Source organism: Dermacentor albipictus, chromosome 1 (genome assembly GCF_038994185.2).
Source record: "Dermacentor albipictus isolate Rhodes 1998 colony chromosome 1, USDA_Dalb.pri_finalv2, whole genome shotgun sequence".
NCBI lineage: Eukaryota > Metazoa > Arthropoda > Arachnida > Ixodida > Ixodidae > Dermacentor > Dermacentor albipictus.
Genome location: NC_091821.1, coordinates 196,833,764 through 196,854,300, shown reverse-complemented (window position 1 = coordinate 196,854,300; position 20,537 = coordinate 196,833,764). Strand labels below are relative to the sequence as shown.

The following is a 20,537-nucleotide window of genomic DNA, read 5'->3' as shown; positions in this document are numbered from 1 at the left end:
AAGACCACGTCCGTAATTTTACACGCAAAGGACGAGGAGCAGCTGCTCGCAGTTACACTCAATGAAGAACTTGTCTCGATATGCGTGAAATGTTCTGTCGTCGGTGTCCACAGTTACGTTTACTGTGTTATACAGGCTGAATTAGAGACGCAAATGTGCAACAAGATCACTGCATGCGAACGGCTGCGCATCTATGTGCTAACGAGGTCTAATTATACCTATACACGTCTACTTTGGTAAAGCATTGCTAATTAACAAGTTTTCGGAAGTACGTCGTCCAGTGGGAGCAAGTATCAATGTATACTTCCGTTCGAAGCGCCTCTTTTGTTGTGCGAAGGTACATTGTGAATTGTGCACCTGGCAGCAGAAACGTTTGCGTCGAAACGGGCTCAAGTACGCGCAACCAGTCTCTTTAGTCGGGGCTTGTGAGGTGTCCATTCATTGGACGTGCATGCCGACTAATGCTTCCTTGGTGCGTCGCGATCGAATGGCTAACAACAATGACCAAAACTGCACCTCAGTACTACCGAATACCGTGCAGCGTTTTGGGAGTTAAAAATGGCGTTAGCTATCCGGTGTCGAATTCACAAAGCCTCCGGCGTTGTACCGTCCGTTCGTGAGCCCTGGCCACTCACAACAGCTGGCGATACGACAGCCATTTGAAGAAACGCAGCTAGTACTGATTTCGTCCCGGGGAATACATAGAGAATGAATCCTGCAGCTAAGGGCTGCTTTGTTTGGTTGATTGCTCTTTCTTTAAGAGTGGCTCACACCCACTATGGCGGATTGACGAAATATCTGATAGGCTAGCAAAATAATTAGTTCAAAGGTAAAAAGGAACACTAACGAGAAATTATGAATGGATAAAAAGATAGGTGAAATAACGCAAACATTTAAGAATTTCGCTGATAATCTATCGATATAAGCGCGTGCTCGGTCGACGTCTTCTTCGTCAGCGAATAAACAGATGAAATACGCCCTACTCTACATTCAGCTGTTTTTTTTTTAAATTATTATTCGGGAGGATTTGCCGCATGCCATGAGTAATAATATATAGTTAAATAAATGCTTCCAACTCTCGATCAGGCGTGCAAGACGGCCGCTATTGTTGTTGTTACCTCCACTGTTTGCTATGTACCAATGAGGAGTGATTGGCCAAGGTTCGCCATGGAAGAATAATGGCTGCCTTCCTTCTCACTAACCGAATGGTCTGTATTACCTATATTTAAATAATAATAATAATGTATACAAAATATATGGAAAAGTGATCATGCCTGTTGTTGATGAAACCACTAGTGAATTAAAATATGCAAATTAATTGTTAGTCATTAGGAAAAAGGTGTTCAACATATCAGCCTCTTTGTAGCAATGATGTACTCATGTAGAATCTGACATACTTCCTTTCGGGCACGGCCAAGGGTGCTCGCACCAAAAGATAAAATTTTAATTACCGAGAGACTAACAACAATACGCGATAGGGGTTACTCTAAGTATGTCTTTCTTTGGTTCAATGGTTAAATGGTGCGAACCCACACCCAGGGCCATATAACGTGAAGCTATTCCGATCTCCTGACGTCAAATTTACGTGACCGCCGACGCAAGTATCGGGCGGTGACCCGCCGTGGTGTTTGAACAGCCCAATGAAACGCTCTCTGCGTTTATAGGAGGGCACGTTTCTTTCCTTTCAAAGCGAATAACATTGCCCACCTCGAAATGTTTTTTTTTTTAATCTAAAAGGCTGACAAGAGGCGAGAAACGCGCAGATCCGTGGGGCAAAGCTAGCGCAGTGAAAGTAGACAACCGGATCAAGAGAGTGATGCCGATGTCCGAGATTCGTCCGCTTTCCCTTCGTTAGCTTACGGTGGCTGGTCGAAAATCGCGGCGGCGTGCAACGGAAGGTTTAAAATGTCGCTAAAACAGATGCTCAGCGAGAAAGAGTTGGCATAGCGATGTTGTATACTTGCCGAAAGGACTCGACAACGTTATATTGCCACGCAAGAATTTTCATTATAAGCAAATAAATATATTCTTCGCTGCTGCTCCGAGCAGCCAATACCAAAGCGATGGACGGGCAGCCATCTTCTATTCCTTTCGGAACGTGGCAGTCTCCACCTATTCTGAAAAGCTTTCAGTTTTGTTTGGCATATTAATGCATTTTTATGCGTACATGTCACTTTGACGTGGTGGGTTTACGCGGTCTTGTGGCGCCGCGTGACAGACAGGTTAAGTGAGCGCAGACCGAAAATGTTTGACCAGTAGCGGAGGATTAATGGTGAAAAAGACATAGAATCAGGAATAATTTTCTTCTTAAGAATTTTTTGTTTGGCCCGAGTAATGCATAATCAGTGTGTACACGTCACATCAGATGAGGAGTTTTCCCGGTTTTCGTGATGTCATGTGACAAACAAGCGAAGTGGTTGCGTCCCGAAAAATGTTGGACCAATCGCGGAGGGCTTGTGGCAACAATGGAATAGAAACACATTGGAATAGCTTTACGTTATGGCGTCCTTATTCATTCTAACATATTGTCCGCCACCAGGGGCCCTATAACGTAATACCATTCCAATCTGTTTTTATTCCAATCTCCTGACATCAAATTTGCGTACCAGCGACGCAAACATCGGGCGGTATCCCGCAGCGTTGTTTGAAACGCCCAATCAAACGCGGTCCTCGTTTATAGGAGGTCACCCTATTTGCTTTCAATGCGAATAGCATAGCCTACATTCAGCACTTTTTCTTATCTAATTGGGGGACATGAGGCGAGGAGCACATTAAGGGTAGTGTTTCGATGGGGCCGAGCCAGCACAGTGAAAGCGGATAACCGGATGACAAGGGTGGTGTCGGCGTCTGCGATTGGTCCACTTCCCCTCACTTAGCTCGCTATGTCGGATCAAAAATCGCGGCGGCGTGCAACAGAAGGTTAAATGTCGCTCAAATGGATCCTCAACGAAGGATAGTTGGCAAAGTAATGCGGTATATCTGCCGAAGGGGCTCGATAACGTTATACTGTCACACAAAATATTTATTATACGCAAATAAATCCATGCTCCCCGGTAGCTCCAAGTTGCCTGTGCCAGTGCGATTGGTGGGCAGCCATGATCTATTCCTTTCGGAACGGAGCACTACCCGGCTATGCAGAAAAAAAATTCAGTTTTGTTGGGCATAATAATGAGCATTTAACGCCTTCATGTCAATTTGATGCTTTTCGTTTTCGCGTTTTTATGACGTCGCGTGACAGGCAGGCTGTCACGCGACGCGATTTTTCTTTGCCACTTCTTGAATTCTCCGCTAACAGTTCACAAACAGGACTTGAACAGAAATGCAAGCAAAACAGCAAGTTACATTTCGTGTTGTGTTGAAAAAATTCCATTCAGGCGCCTTATTGAAACAAATGGTTAACTATCGGCAATACAATCAGGAAGGCAGGGTGGAAGGCGGCGGATTCCAGCGCAAAGGCCGCTTCTTTGAACGCCTCCCAGCTGCAGCGACGGAGAGGGAGAGGTGCGCGTCGTGTCGCCCTGTCGTAACTGTGTGGCAATCTTGTTTCGCAGCTCGCCATTCTTGACAGCGCCTCCATGGCCCGGAAAGTCTCGACTGTCTAGCGCTGACAACCGCTAGGCAGGAAGAGAACGGCTGCTGGTCAGGGGGGGGGGGGGGGGGGGGGATTGATGTCTTGGCTCGCAGCGACCACTTGTGCATTGATGTCACCGCCCCAAAACATCCAACAAGGACAGGCAACTGCAAAATGAACCCCACAACACGGCTCTGCGCCGAGATGACGTGCATTGGCTCTCACTTTAGACTCGCTAGGCTTCAAAAAAACAACAACAACATAAGTGCAGAAACAAAAAAAAATGCTACATTTCACTATGCCAATTTCTGAAGCAAATTCCTGCTGACAAATTCAGCAATTAATGGAGGGAATTCTGCTGAATGAGAGGGGATTTTCTTCGCCTAAAGAAAAGCTAACACTAGTAACCCCAAAATTTAGGCGGGACCCTCAAACGCAGAATTCAAATTAGCCTGCTCAAACCATCCGCATTGCTATGCAACTTTCCCTTCTTATATCTAACGGAGAAGTTGTACTCTTGGAGAGTGAGGCTCCATCGGAGCAAGCGGCCGTTTTTGTGTGACATTTGATTGAGCCACGTCAGAGGACAGTGGTCGGTCTCGAAGATGAACTTCGCTCCGTACAAGTAACACGACAACTTCTGGGCGGCCCAAACCAAACAAGCGCATTCCTTCTCTGAAGCGCTGTAGGCTTCCTCCCTTACATTTAGTTTACGGCTGGCGTAGAGGATAGGATGCTCCTCGTTATCGTCGCCGACCTGACTAAGTACCACGCCCATACCTCTGTCGCTTGCGTCGCATTGAACTATGAATTCCTTTGTGTAGTCTGGCGCGCGAAGCACAGGGCGAGAAACCAATAGCGTTTTCAAACTTTGGAAAGCGTTCTCTTTGTCCTTATCCCAGTGTACGTTACTCGGTGCTCCCTTTCGGAGGGCGTCTGTTAATGGACTTGCCAATTGCGAGTAATTCGGAATGTACCGTTGATAGTACCCCACAAGTCCCAAAAATGAACGAAGGTCCGTTTTCGTGCGCGGCTGAGAAAAATCTCCAATCGTCGCTATTTTCAGCTCAGCCGGCCGTCTCATGTCCTGACCGACAACATGGCCCAGATAAGTAACCTGCGAACAACCAAACCTACACTTTTCTGCTTTCATCGTTAAGTCGACTTTAAACGTACGAAGCCTCGCATTCTTGTCGTAATAGACTTTGGCGTTCTTTTGAGCTATTGCCATGTTCTTTCCGACTAGTTCTTGGGTTGCGCTTAGCCGTTCCCGTAAATTTAGCACGTATTCAACCACGGTTGGACTCTCCCCTCTTTCCTCCCACATCTCTCTTAACATTCTCAGTGGAGACCGGAGTGTCCTCCCATACACTAGTTCTGCTGGCGAGAACCCTGTCGCCTCATGTGGAACCGTTCGCAAAGCAAACAAAGTTGCCGGCAGACAGTTCTCCCAGTCCTCCTTGTGCTCGTAACAGAGCGCACGCAAAACTCGCTTAAGCACCGAATGCCACCTCTCTACACTGTTTGACTGAGGGTGATAGACAGAACTGTGTATTAACTTTACCCCGCACTTTTGCAAGAATGTGGAAGTCAGTGCGCTCGTGAATACTGACCCTTGATCTGCCTGAATTTCGGCTGGAAACCCACCTCGTGCAAACACTGTCAAAAGCGTGTCTACTACTTCGGTGGAGCTGAGCTCTTTCAAAGGGATTGCTTCTGGAAACTTCGTAGCCGGACACAGCATGGTAAACAAGTACCTGTAGCCTGATTTTGTTTTTGGAAGAGGCCCTACCGTGTCTATTACAAGCCGTCTGAAAGGCTCTGTTATTAAGGGGACTACCTTCAGTGGAGCTTTCCATGTCTCTCCTGGTTTACCAGAACGCTGGCAGGCGTCGCATGATCTTACAAAGTTTTCTACATCTTTGAAACAGCCAGGCCAGTAGTATTCCATAAGCAATCTTTCCTTTGATTTGTTTATGCCTAGGTGGCCGGACCACCCATTTCCATGACAAAGACTCAAAAGGTCCTCCCTATACTTCGTAGGTATGACTAACTGATCTAAAATCCTACCCTTTCGATCTCTGTAATGCCGATACAATAATCCTCCTCTCTCATGTATCGTTACGTTGCGCCTAGCAATGCCTTCTTTAGCTGTGTCACGTAATTTAGCTAAGCTCTCATCATTCTTTTGTTCAGCTGCCAGTGACTCTCTATCCACGCGTAAGAGTTGACCAAAGTTCTTTGAGGCCGGTGATAATAACGACCCTGTCTCGCTTGTGAGCGCGTCTGCTTGCTCTTCCTGCAGGCTAGAACTCTGACACTCTAGTGCTACGCTCTCATTGAGCTGGTCAGCTGGCAGGCTCTCCTCAACTGTTCTGTTGTCCCTCGGGCCTAGCTCGGATTCGGGTATTGAAGTTATTCCCTTTTCTGCTTCCGCTGGAGGAGCTTGAGCCTTTTCAGCCGAAAGCGCCGCGATCTTACGAGCTTGGCCTCGGGTCAATGCCTGTACTATGCCCTCTCCCAGTTTGAGCCCTCTGTCACGCAGTAACTGATTCGAACGGTTCGAAAAGATGTAGGGATACTGCAGTGACAAAAATTTGGAAACTGCAGCCTCAGTCTCTAGCTCCCCGAATGGTCCACTGATTTTGACTTTGGCCATGGGCAGACACACGCTGTGTTCTTCTACAACCTGTTTTATCCATGCTACTTCTCCGGTAAGTCATCTACCATCACGTAAGACGGATGGACAATGTCCAGCGTGGCGGCACTGTCTCTTAGCACTCGGCATGGTTTTCCGTTAACTTGCAGGTCGTGGAGATATGGACTTAAAAGTTCCATATTCTCATCTTTTTCCTCCACGTAGGAAAAAACTACGCTAGACTTCTCGCAGTTTACAGCTATATGTCCCAGTTTGTGGCATTTGTAACAGCGAATTGGTCTAACAGATTCGAATTTTCTTTTCTGTTCTTTTTGTGCGGTTTCTCCGTTAAGTTTCTCCTCGCTCTTTTCTGCGGGCTTTTCCGCCATGTCTACAGGCTCGGATCGTCTAGTTTGCGCACCCTTTTTGAACGGAAATGGTTTCCGCGGTCCATTTCGACCGTCCCAGTTTCCCTCCTCGGCGTTCAACTTTCTACGGGTTGCGTACTCTTCGGCTAATTCAGCCGCCCTTTCCACAGTGTTTACATTACCTCTGTCTTGCACCCACAGTTTCACAGCTTGGGGGATGGTTTTGTAAAACTGATCTAGACACATGCATTCAATGATCATGTCTCTGCTGTCGTACGCTTCCGCGCTTTTAAGCCACTCGACTAGGTTGGCCTTTAAGCTATATGCAAACTCCGGATAGCCCTCGCTATCTTTCTTGCCTGTGCTCCTAAACCTTTGCCGAAAAGCTTCGGCTGAAAGGCGGTATTTCTTCAGGAGACTAGCCTTAACTTTTGCATAATCATATGCATCCTGCACACTCAGTCTGGCGATTACTTCCGCTGCCTCACACGGCAACATAGACAGCAACCGCTGTGGCCATGTACTCGGGCCGAAGTTCATCTTTTCGCAAGTCCTTTCAAAATTGCATAGGAACAAGCCTATGTCGGTCCCGACCTCAAATGGCTTTAATAGCCTGTCCATGCGGTATGATTCTGCCTCACTTGATCGTCCCAGAGCGCCTTCACTTCCTTGAGACAACTCCAAACGTTTGCTTTCAAGTTCAAGTTGCATTTTTCTTAACTCGCGATCTTTATCGCGTTCCTCCCTTTCTTTATCGCGTTCCTCCCTTTCTTTTCTCTCTTGTTCTTCTCTCTTTTTCAGAAGTTCAAACCCCAGTTCAACTTCTTCCTCACTGGCCTGTTCGGAAATGATATGCAATAATTCTGATTTTAGCATTTCTTTACGTACATCTAGGCCCAGTTCCTCACCAACAATCAACAACTCGTCTCTCAACAGTGTCCTTAATTCCATGACTGCTGCTTTACTGCCTTGATTCTGCTCTCTAAATCTAGCTAGTAAAACACAACCTAGCTAACACACAACAATCTAGCTTCCCTACTGTTCTAAACAGAACAACCACAAAATGAAGCCTAGAGAGTCAAAGCAAAAACCAAGCACTCACCGCAGATACAGCACCATGTCGCAAAGTCCATCTCACCGCTGTCAGCCAGTTGTCAGGATTGGGGGCTCAATCCCATCGTCCGTGGTCCTTTGCCAAGATTGGAGTACGGCATGAATTCGAAGGTAGCTGGCCCATGCCGTCGTCCAACTTATTTACGCTGAGATCGTTGATGAAGTGAAGAACTGTTTCTCATCGAGAACGAGGAAAATGGTTTATTTACAGAAACTAAATCAGTCTAACATGACTGCTCAAGAAAAAGAGTATTAGTCCAACAGGACTGCATGAGAGAAGTGACTCAGTCTAACATGACTGCTCCAGAGAAGTGACCTCAGCATTCGCACAACCACAGTTTTTATACACTCGATCCGCCGGTCATACGACGCGGCGACTGTTCGTTTACTCATCACCAACTCGCCGCTGCACTGCAGATCAGTTTACGTACACAAAGGCAACCGCGCTCTGTACACAGAGGCAACCGCGCGGGGTGCCGTTCCGGGAACTATCGGAGCCGATCGAGGGTCGCTCGTTGTTCTGCGCCACTCCGAAGCGTGAGAAGCACAAAAATACGTAGTTCCCGCGGCAGCTTGTCCATGCGCGTCAAATCAGTTCCGCTTTGGGGAACTCCGGAATCATTGTTCACGCACCCCGAACTAGTTCCGTCACAATGTCGATGGGGCGGGTGGAAGGCGGCGGATTCCAGCGCAAAGGCCGCTTCTTTGAACGCCTCCCAGCTGCAGCGACGGAGAGGGAGAGGTGCGCGTCGTGTCGCCCTGTCGTAACTGTGTGGCAATCTTGTTTCGCAGCTCGCCATTCTTGACAAGGCGAAGTGAGCACAGCCCCAAAACGCTTGACCAATAACAGAGGGCTAATGGCGAAAAGGCGTCAAATCATAAATATTTCTTTTTATTTCGTTTGGTGCAACCATGCATAATCAATGTGCACATATCACGTCAAATGAGACGTTTTCGCGGTTTTCGTGACATCGCGTGACAGACAGGCGAAGTGGGGGTGGTCCGAACTTTTTTTTCCAATTGTGGAGAGCTGATTGCAGAATTGTAGAAGAAAAGTTTGGAATAGCTTTACGTTATAGCACCCCAGTTCTTTATTTCATTTTACTGCACGTTCCTGAGTTCAATACATGACAGTCGACAGCGGCTGGACCCATAGCTAGAAGCTAGCACTGCGTCGTAATTGAAATGTGTGAGTAGAGGCAAGCGATCACGTTAAACGCAAAAAATGTCGGAAACAAAAACACGCTGAAGCATAAAATATGTACGAAAAAAGTATGAAATAGATTCGAATCAGTTTAGTAATACGGGAAGGCAAACCTACCAACACTAAAGGAAATACAAACACATATCAAAATATTGCAGAGGCCATTTACGAGGATTTTAGAAAGGCATATATGAAAAGCAACAGAGTAGAAAGCAGAGACAAATACAAACCACGTTGAAGTTACAAAACCTCTTCTGCCAACACAACGATGGCTACTGCTATTCTCGCGACGTGAAGAGGTTTTTGATGCCGGAACGTGATGAATTGACGCCAGCCCTCTCGCTACGGCAACGTTGCACTATTGTACCCAGCCAAAGCGCTCTATGAACAATGGAGTACGGAAAAGTATTCATGCGCAAGTAGTTGCTTATTTCTTAACTCCATTCTGCAAAGTTATAATACATATTTGCCCGGTTGAGTACGTTCACTCTATACAGGGTGTGGCAACTATCATGTACCGAGATTTAGAGATACGGAAATGGCACGCAGCTGAACAGAACCAAGGTAATGTTGTTTGTCGTCTCTTGGAGATACTCACATTATTTTTGCATTGCGACTAATTACATCATTAGTCTTAATTAATAATCAATTTCTCCAATATTAAGGTTAGATCAAAAGTGTAAATGAGAAAATTCGTAGAGCAGCATGAAAAACTCCCGATGCAGCTTTCTGTTGCTCAATACGTACTACATAAAAGTGTTTTTCCGACCGTGGAAGAGGCCCGCGAATACACGCAAGATTGCTGCGCGACTGGCCGCTCGAAGCAATTTGCGTCTTTTCGCGGACTTCTTTAGCGCTTGCAAAAAGGATTTTTATTGCGAGAGCAATTCTATGGACACTCCAGAAGCATTTCTGGCGTCGCCGTGATCCAAGCAACGGCACACAAGATAACCTTGGTTCTGTCCAACTACGTGGCATGTGCATATTTTTTAATGTTTGGCTCAAGTTACGTGGGACACCCTACAAATACCTACACACGTCCACGCCGATGGGATCAAGTCTGCCAGACCAGAAGTAAGCCTGATTGCAATACTTGTTGTTGAGCGTATATGTTGAACGTATTTGTTTCGACAATTATCCTGCTTTCTTGACTTCGGTCATCCGGGATTGACAGGGCACGAGTGTTAGCTGGAACCTTAAGCTTAGACCACAAGACTCGTCTTCCCAACGTAAGCCAGGAGAATATCAAGGACCCGCTCCCACTAATGGTACTCTTAAATGGGTGGAGTCCACTCTCAGGTCGTTGATGATTTAGAGGTGAGCGGCAGGCTCCGTAGTGGCGAAGGTGGCGGGTTGGAGTGAAATTACACGTTCCGTGCCAGATGGCGGCGCGTGGTGCCATCTTTTGCATCACAGGTAGGCTGCTGGGGACCATTCAGTGGCATGGCCCTGTTGCTACCTAAAGAAACGTTGTATATTTCAATGTAATCAGAGAAATAGTTTCTCTCGTTACATTCAACTAGTGTCACAGAAAACATCTCAATATGACCAGTCGTGAATTAGGCACTTTAGTTTGTCCAACGCCATTAAATGAGCCGATGGTGCTCCCTCGTGAAGCCTTTCTACATAACTCCTCCAACAAAAACAAAGTCTACGCGAAACAGCATCAGCCTTACTGGGTTTCGCGAGGCAAAAAAAGAAAATGATATTGATCACCTAACTGAGCGATTTATGACATTAGGAATAGATATACGTTCGGTGTCTCTCTTATGCGGTAGTAAGTGTACGTATAAAATGTTACATTATTCGAACGCTACCATATTTAATTCCACTTCTTAATGACATGGCTAGCCAGTTCGCGATTAGATGGTGCGCAATTTTGTAGCTTTAAAAACCAGGGGCCCTATAACGTAAAGCTAACCGTTATGTTTTTAATCCAATCTCGTGACGTCAAATTTACGCAACCGCCGACGCAAGCATCAGGTGGTGACCCGCAGCGTTGCCTGAACAGCCCAATCCAAATCTCTCCTCGTTTATAGCAGGTCACTTTTGTTTGCTTTCAAAACGAATACCATTGTCTACATTAAAAGGCTTGTTTTTTAATCTAATTCGGTGGAAAGAGGCGAGGAGCACGCTCAAGTGGAGAGGGTTTCAATGGGGCCGAGCCAGCGTGCTGAACATAGATAACCGGAAGAAAAGAGAGGTGCGGGCTTCTGCGATTGGTCCGCTTTCCCTCACTTAGCTTGCGGTGGCTTATCTAACATCACGGCAGCGTGCAACGAACAATGCAAAATGCCGCTAAAACGCATCCTCAGCGAAGAAGAGTTGGCAGAGTGATGTCGTATACGTGCCGAAAGGGCTCGATAAGGTTATACTGCAGCGGTTAAAGGTGTATTATACGAAAATAAACCCATGCTCTCATCAGGTGCGAGTAGCCAGTGCCTGAGCGATCGGCGGCAGTCATATTCTATTCCTTTCGGAACGGGACAGTCTCCGGCTATTCAGAAAAAAATCCAGTTTTGTTCGGCATATTCATGCATTTTTAACGCGCACTCGTCAGTTTGACGCAATTAGTTTTCGCGGTTTTGTGACGTCTAGTGACAGACAGGTGAAGTGGGTGCGACCTGAAACTTTCTGACCAATAGCAGACGGTTAATGGCGAAACGGCGTCGAATAAGAAATAATTATTTTTTTATTCTGTCGAATCATGCATAATTAATGTGTACGCGTCATGTTAGATTGGGTGTTATCGCGGTTTTCGTGACGTCGCATGACAGACAGGTGAAAGGGGGGTGGTCCAATAAAGTTTTTGACCACTCGTGGAGGGCTGATTGCAGAATTGGAGTAGAAAAGTTTGGAATAGCTTTACGTTATAGCGCCCCAAGTGCCACATGCAGAACCCGTCAACTTACTCGACCACTAAGCCCCGTCTATATACATATAGTGAAATCACTGTACTGTACGTACACTGCATACGGACGAACTCTTGTATTCATTTTTTTGAATGCTTTTATTTCCCAGCAGCGTGAAAATACTAGCTTGTCGACAAGCTTCAGGGGTAACATCGATCAAAATGCAATCCCGTGAAACGTACTTCTATCATCTTTACGGCTCGACTGCGCCCGGTGCCACGGCTTCCGTTTCACGTTTTGCGATGACTGCGCCGTAATTTCGACCAAAATGTGTTCCGTAGGGTTATTTATGCGTGGGCGTTCCACATAGTACTTACTTTGGCCGTGGAAAGAGCGCTATTAAGACGCGGCAGACACGACGGGACCAGATGGACGCCCCCCCCAACACTGGCCAATGTCATGGCGGAAAATACATCGGAAATACTATGTGTAACGTCTTTTCCATCTTGTACTCAATAACTACATTATCCGTTAATGAAGCTCTAGGATTGGAGTTCACCTGACGCAATTTCGTACAATCCCGGATGTGCTCCCGCGGGTATAGGACTGCTTGTCCTCGCTTTTTTTTTTTCGCTACAACACGTACTTTTGCAGAATTATTATCGTCTGCAAAGCTCAGTGCGCACCCGCGTACGTTGCGCACGTTGCTACACGCAAGTAAACGTGCTCGTAGCAGGAAAGTGCGCCCACCTCGAGTCCGTCCCAGTCAAGAAGGTTGTCATGGTTTAACGCGGCGCTTGAGCCCGCGTCTGACCTCTCCGCGTTTTCCATCCCTCCCGCTGCTTATATCCGCGCTCCCATCCAGCGAGTGCGAGGTATTCGCGTACACAGTGCCATCAACAAGCGTTAGAGACGTCGCCAACATTTCAACCTCGTCGCAGTACGCTTGAGCTGCTCGCGGATGCACAGCCTGCTGCATGTCAGTCATTCTGCTGGTCTACCTCGCGACGCGCCCTTGTTCCTTGGCTTCGCCCCGCCTGTTTTATGCGCTTCTGGAAACAGCGCTGTACCTATTGTGACATTGACTTCCTGTTCCATAATGCATGTGCCTGCGCGCAAGACATCTTGCTGGCGACTCGAGCTTGGTCGAAACGCCGCCGCCGGGCCGCAAAACCGACTCCCTGGAGAATAAAGCCCGGCAGCCGTTACCACCTAACTTTCGTCCGTTCCGGTTACGTCTTCTCTGCGCGCCACATTCGTGGACTGCCTTTTGCGAACGCTCCTTTGTTGTTGTTTTTTTCCACTGTTCTCTCTCTTGTACCGCTTGCTACATATCTCTGGAGTAGTGAAGAGGCGCCCTTCTCCAGTTTCTAAGCATTCAAGGCAAAGCTAAACTCTTTCTTTTTCCAGTTACTTCTTTGTCTCATCCTTCGAGAGTTTACTTATACAGCCGCTTGTCAGCAGCGGATCCTTTTGTTCCTCGTTTCTTGCATTATTTGAGCAGAAACCACTGTGTCCCGACTGCTCGTGTATCGTTTTCCGTCACCAACCCGTTATCTGGAGGCGCGTGATGCAGGAAATGGTTGTGCTTGGTGACGCGTCGTGGCTATTACTTTTTTATTATTATTATTATTATGGTAGTTCCCTCGGAGCAGGAGTATTTATTTTATTTCTACTGAAACTGCCGGACTCGCATCGCTCTTCAGAAAATATATATAAATATGTTTCAACGGGAAGTGAAATATTGCGTTGTGTGGGCTGATGGTACGCGATGATTGATCTACATCCTTCGTTCCGGCATCTCTTCTCGGTGACGACGCTGGTTGGAGTGGCCGCATTTTGTCCGCGCTTGCTGCTTACCGTTCAACACGATGATCCCGTTTCACAAGTCAGCGCTGCATGATTCTGAGTAAAGTCGCTCCTCTTGCCGATATCACGAGTGTCAAAAGTTGCATTAGTTTCTCTTTATTCATATATGATCAGAATAATAGTAAAGCGTGATCTCGTGCGTGTGTCCAATTGTTTTCTTCGTGCTTCACCGCAGGCGTTGTTACACTGCTCCGCTTTTGACTAAGTTGAACCAGATATTGCGATTGATTTCCGTAAATGGCCGCGCTCGTCATCGTTCAGTTTCGCAACCAAAAAAAAACAAAAAAACAAAAAAAATATTAGGGAGAGACGTGACCCTGGCGATGTGTTATCTTTGTACGTAACCATGCAATTTTCCTCTTGGTGACGGCGTCTGCTTAATTTCGAAATATGGATCATACTTCAATTTTTTCGACCACAATCGTTCAATTAAACTTCAGTCTTGAATGTCGCTCGTCTTGCGGAGGGTGGAGAGAGAAAGGTTGTAGTTGTTGCAGTTCACCGTCACGCGCCGTTTCCTGCGCTTTCTGATGAAAATGGTAGACGGTGTAGAAAACGTATGTTACAAATAAGATATCAAAGAAGCTTTTATTATTATTATTATTATTATTATTATTATTATTATTATTATTATTATTATTATTATTATTATTATTATTATTATTATTATTATTATTATTATTATTATTATTCGGGCTGGAACTCGAAGAAATGTTGAACTCATGGAATTCAGTGGAAGAATTATGTTTAATGAAAGACATACAAATAAAAATACGGTGTGTCCCACAGGAGGCTCTGCCTCCGACTACTTGTCCCTCTTGTCCTCGTGCGGTGTTGCTAATATAATAACCGCTCCTACCCGGGAAGAAATAGTTGACCATGCAAAAACGTCGTGTCTAGACCATATCGCCTCACGTGCTCCTAACTGCCATTTTGTTGTGTTATTTTTCAACGTTTTCCTCATCACTATCTCATCGCTTGTCGTTCGTCGCCATCTTTACCAGTGCCAACTGCTTGTCGAACCACCACACCCGATAACTTAATCTACATCGCTATAACTGACTGGAGGGCCTTAGATAACCTTATTACCTACCAGTTTTAATTGGATGGCTACAACTGATTGTAATTTACCAGAGAAGATGTATAGCATCTTCTACAATCAAATAAAGAAATTCCAAAATATATCTAAGCACGTCGGAATAAACAAACGCAGAAAGTATTATAATTGGTTGACCGCGGAAGTAATGCGTGCCATTTCTTACAGAGACATGCTTTGAAAACGGTGTAAACATGCCACAAGAATTATATATATATATTGAGGTAGCAGATAAATTCAACCATTTTTTTGCACTGGCTTCCGAGAATGCATCTTCATGTGCAGGCCGCCCAATACATGCTTAACGAATCTCTTTCAGCTTCTGCATTTCTACCTAGAATTTCAAAAAGTGAACTTCATGAAATAATTTTCATCTTTAAGCGCAGTAAACCTCCCTGTATACCGATGGTTCATCAGCGAATCTACTACAAAGGAACATTACAGCCTTATCCAATATCCTGCTCTTCGTGTTGAACAATTTTCTTGATACCGCGCTTATCACGTCGCGGCCATCTGGTTGACTAAACATGTGGCCTAGAGCTTGTGTCGTTGAGCATGTGTCCGCACAGCCAATGGCTAGGAGGTGGCGCCACTTCATGAATTTATCAAATGAGTGTATAAAATAAAGAGCATTAATGTCCATTTGAATGCCACTGAGCGGTCCTTCTAGTTATGAACTCCTCGTGGACAAGCGAACGCGTTGAGGCGCTTCGCGCGTTTTCACGCCTATATGACTCTAGTAAGACCCATCCTGGAGTACAGCGCCATAGTTTGGAACCCCCATCAGTCTTACCTGAAAACGAAACTTGAAAGAATTCAAAGCCTAGCACTCCGTTTTATTTACTCCCGATACTCCCGCTACGATAGCGTGACACTTCTCCGTAAAAGGGCTAGCATCTCGACGTTAGAATGCCGACGACTAACTGCCTGTATGAAATTTCTTTTCCTGTTATATCATGATTGCATCAACATAACTAAAGACGTGTACCTAAAGCCACCTCACCACCGCTCCAAAAGAATCAATCACGACTTGTGCATACGGCCATTTGCTGCTAGATGTAATTTATTCAAATTTTCTTTTTTTCCTCGATCCATAGAACTATGGAATAGCCTGCCCCGCCATATTGTGAATGATGTGTCAATTGATGTCTTTGTTGCGAACGTTGAATCTTTCTTTGAAAATGCTTTTGTAAATGTGTTGTAGTCACAGCCTTCTTGATTATGAGTCATGAATTGTATGATTCTACAGCTCTGCACACTTTGATTCTATTATTTATATAAGTTATGTATCTTTTCATTCATCTTCCGGAACACCAAACCTGTTGTACCACCTATTGTACATTCCACTCCTGTCAGAGCCTGAGAAAGGCTCACAGTATTATGAAATAAATAAATAAATAAATAAAACTTTGGCCTTACCGAGGCGCCGTTAAAACTCAGACAAGGAACGCGGACAAGGAACGTGCAGGAAGCATTTCACCAAGGTGGCTATAATGGTTTCGTATTCCCGCACGTAAGCAATCTTACCTATGTCTGCCGATTTTCTTTTTTTTTTTGATGTCGTCTTCGTTCGCATATTCAGAGCTCTTTGCTGCGTTGAGTGGTATTACGCCTTAAGGAATCTGGCTTATGGGATGTGGCGGCAAACACGACTTGGCGTCGCGTGGGAGGGAGTTCAGGCGGCGGCAGCAACCCGAAACAACCCACGCGCTTGGGGCAGAAACGCGGCCTGCGTCGTCGTCACAGCCCTCTGGTATCGTCCACCTTAAAGATCGTAGTTTCGCCCGAAAGGCGAAGCATCGATTGCTATAGCAAATTAGTAGACAGCTATACGAAGTAAGGGCGCTATTTTCATCAGCCGTGTAAACTTGTAAACATTCGCTTACTAAATAAATTAACAAGCATGGTGTCATGCGCGCCCAACCAAACATATGAACGCGTCTCACGCGATGACCGCGGAAAATCGCCGTTAAAACGCTGGAGTGATGATGCGCGGCAGCAGGAGCGAGCGCATTGACTTTCGTGCTGCCTCTCGCTTCAGCGCGACCTGAGCAGCGGGAACACAGCACACACGAAGCTATCGACCTTCGGTGCGCCTAGACGCCTAGACTCTCTCCCCATCGCAGATCACTTTCAAGATATATAGGGGCCGCGCGGCCGCGTCGTACTAAGCAGCCGCCGGAGTGGAACGCCCTCCCCCCACGGCGCACCTCTCTTGCACGCGCCATTCTGAGCCGCCATCGTCGGCTCACCCTCACATACTTTGCCTGGCACATACATACAACATCACGGCGACGCCGACGGCACAAATTCCCCTGGAGTGTCAATATAATTGTTATTGTAATAATAACAGCATCGACAAAGACCAGCCATGAGGGAGAGGACTTCGAATTTAGTACACCCTGGCTCTTCGACCGTCGTCAGCGAGCGAGGTTCGAGAAATAAAAACGAGCGAGCGCGTCTCTGCGGGGAGAATTGAAGGGAGTACCCATCAGATTGCCGCAGCTGCCCCGGTGTGTGCGCGCGCGAATATTGGGAGAAATGCACGAGCCTTCACCACGGCTCTCAGCACAGCCCCCAGCCTCCCCCGCCATCTGCACAACGGCTCCCCGCGTGCTGTGTGCGCAGGCACGCGTCGAACGCATTGCGCCGCCGGCATATCGTAGGAGCTGCCCAGCTGTGGCTAGAAGCGCGCGCTTTCGCGGCAGCCTTCGCTGTCCCCTTATTTTGTTCTCGGCTCTCTCGGCCTGGTCTGGGTCCCGTGTTTGTTGGTCGACGCTACGCCTCGAGCTTTCTGACGGCAGCCGAGGTTCCCCCTCGAGTATGGCTTCCTTCCTGCCTGTCACGCGGTGGCGCGCCCGGGCATGCTGCCGTATTCACATTGGCGCTTCTTTTCACTTGATTACGGAAGCGGCGGATTCTGTTCGGTTCGTGTCGCTGTCACTCTGCATTGTCATAGCACTCTACTTTGTCTTCCCTTCTTTCTTTTCTTTTCTTGTGCTGGAGCTTTCCGTACCTTCTTGGGAACACTGCAACAGATTAGGTCTCAGCGCTCTTTGGCACGTCCGGCGTTAACCGAGTCTTCTCAAACGCGGCTATTTAGGTCGTGGGGCTGCCTGCCCGAAACGCCGAGATGTTCCCACTTCCAGAGGGTCGGCCTGAAACACCGTTTTCTGCCTTGCAAACAAATTAAAGGCAAACTATATTATTTGTTCTTTCCCGACAAGCTTTTCTCGCGCTTTCTCGGTATAGTATTGTTTTATTTTGCTAGATTCATGCATTCTATTCGGCTTCTTATTGAAGAAAAAATTCTTTTACATTCGTATCCTTAGCACACGCACGCACACGCACGCACACGCACATACACGCGCGCGCGCACGCGTGCATTTGCATGTGTGTATTTGCCGGCAGTCCCAACTAAGGCGGACCAAATTTTTTTAAAAAATGCCTCCGGGCCGGATTAAAACACTCGTAGTTGAGCAACCTCTTAAGAAGCATCTTGTATATACTGTTGTGTTCGTATTAAGCGATAGGTAAGTGTTACTTAACAAATGGAAATTCTGAGATTTATGCACGCAATGTGATTATGAGGTGTGCAGGAAACATAATTTGAAAACGTCACTTTCATTTGTATGAGACGTGTTACCATTTGAATAGCTTCTTTTTTTTTCGTTTTGCGCTTGTATTACTCAATAAGAAATAGTGACAGTAGTCCTTGTTGCTAAAGCAATTTAGGTGTAATTTTTAGGGGTGGACTTTAAGTTGAAATGGGACCGCAGATGTCGCGTAATACGTGACCTCATGAGTAGAGAACTGGCTGTATTAAAGCATACGACATCAAGGCAGTGAGGTTGTTTCTTCTAGTTTCCTGTCATTTGCTTTCAATCATACATTAAGGTTATCGAAAACATCACAAAAAAAAACATTCACTTCCCTTGCAAATTTCAAGCCCCCTCAATGCTTCTCGGTCATCAATTTTTTTTTTTCTTGCAGAAGCCATTATAAGCGAACCGCAAGGCGTAGTGGGCGCTTACGAATTCAGCAACCCCTTCAAGACCCCTAGCTGCGTCTGCGCCCAAATCGGAGTTGAACATGCAGCGCTTTGTGCGGCCCTGGGTAGTTCGGCGTGACGCTACTGGCGACAACGTACCGAAGTTCACTCGACGCCCAAAGGCCTGGACGCCCCTTATTCGGTAAAGCGACCCATTCGAAAGTGCGCGCGCTACGTTGACCATTCTATTGGCTCCTGTTTTGTGATCCCACTTACCCCTGCCGTATTCGTGTTTTCTTTTTTTGCCATCCTCTAAAGTTAACTTGCACGCGTCGTGCCATTACTTCTTGTTTCCACTTTACGACCAACGCGGATTCGCTTTCCCTTCGCGACGTTTCCGTCTCCCGCTGCCATTTCGACCCCCGGTCGCGCCCAGTTATCGGCGAAACCGCGGCGGCAGGGGCGTCAATGGTGCGCAGAAAGCCCCGTGTGCGCGACCCCGCTGCACTTTCCTTCAACCTTATGGCCACTCTGGCTGTTTTACCGACCCCCGAGGCAGCCGGATACCTTGGTCGTCGAACTCCTCGCACAATGTTTCTCGCGCACCCGCTGGCCTCCCTCCCTGTGGTGTAGCTTTACCGACAAACGCGCGATTCCAGTTGCCGTCGCTCGGGCGCGATTTGGCAATGTACGCGGGAAATTAACTGCGAAAGGAGAGTTCAGTTTCAGAAGTTGCACGTTGCCGACGTCGTTAAGGAGACGCTGGAAGCAAGCAAGAAATTTCGCCGCGACGCACTTTAATTTACCATACACGCTTTCGTTGCTATTTTTTTTTCTAGATAGTTCAGCCGTTATTCGTATAGGAACGTTGCGACCAATTCACGCTCGCCTCGAACTCACTTCTCTTGCGTGTGCGTTGAATCAGGTATAAAACGCCCCTTTGACCTGTTCCACATCCGCAAAATAATTGACACATTTACGATTGCGATAGGTAAATGCATCAGAAATGTTTCTGCACGTCCTGCTGGTAACAAACTAAAGTCTCTTGGCATAAAAATCTGAATGAAGGTGCTTGCGATAGCAACTGCGGGTCTCATATACACGCCGTGACGCTTAGGTACGTGCTCTCGCTCACCACTCGCCGGTTCAGATGCACGTTGACTAGCTTGCGCTAGCAAGGCCTGGCTGAAGCTATTATGCTTCCTGTGGTGGAGTATTGTGGTGTCATCTAGCATGCTGTCGGCGAATGAGGAATGTTGCTTTAAAGACTTCGGTGCACTCTCACTATATTTCTGCATTTGTTTCTTCTTTCTACGAGTACACATATGACACATAAGAGGCTTCATACATGCTGACACGAGCCAGCGCAAACAGTTAGTGCAACCTGCTTTCGCAAGCAGACGCCAGCTGAGCGCACATCTCTGGACCAATATATGACACGCAATAGACTTCACGAGCAAGCATGACTTGCTATAAAAAGCAAAAACTTGAAGTGGCGAGTGATGAATATCGGAAGTCTTAGATTGCTGGCGTCAGAGTTAAACATATTAGTCTCCATTAGCATCCATGATCTTAAATAATATTTTTCTGATATTTTTTGATGCTTAAAACATTCACTCTAACCACCCGAATTCGTTATAATATATATATGGTTCTGAAAGAGCACGCGTGGCCGCATCTGGATTGTGATATATTTGCTTGTGATTACGGTGTCGCCCGGGGCCATATGGCCATAACACTTCGAAACCATCGAGGTAAATATGGCTTTCAGTCAGTAAGTGACGGAGATGACAACACCTGGTATCGGCCGCTGGCGCAAATTTCACTTTAATAAA

General features: G+C 46.6%; 1 protein-coding gene across 2 annotated transcripts in view; it reads left to right on the top strand.

Moving 5' to 3' along the window:
- Window positions 1-20,537, top strand: part of LOC135903126 (hemicentin-2-like) — a 578,389-nt gene that overhangs the window by 339,871 nt on the left and 217,981 nt on the right. The window contains exon 15 of one of the 2 annotated variants that reach the window (XR_011511030.1): window positions 18,705-18,823. The exons of the other annotated variant lie outside the window; for it this stretch is intronic. The gene's annotated coding sequence lies outside the window, so the exon portion shown is untranslated. Of the gene's footprint in view, window positions 1-18,704; window positions 18,824-20,537 lie in introns of those variants that run through there. 2 annotated transcript variants of the gene reach the window in all.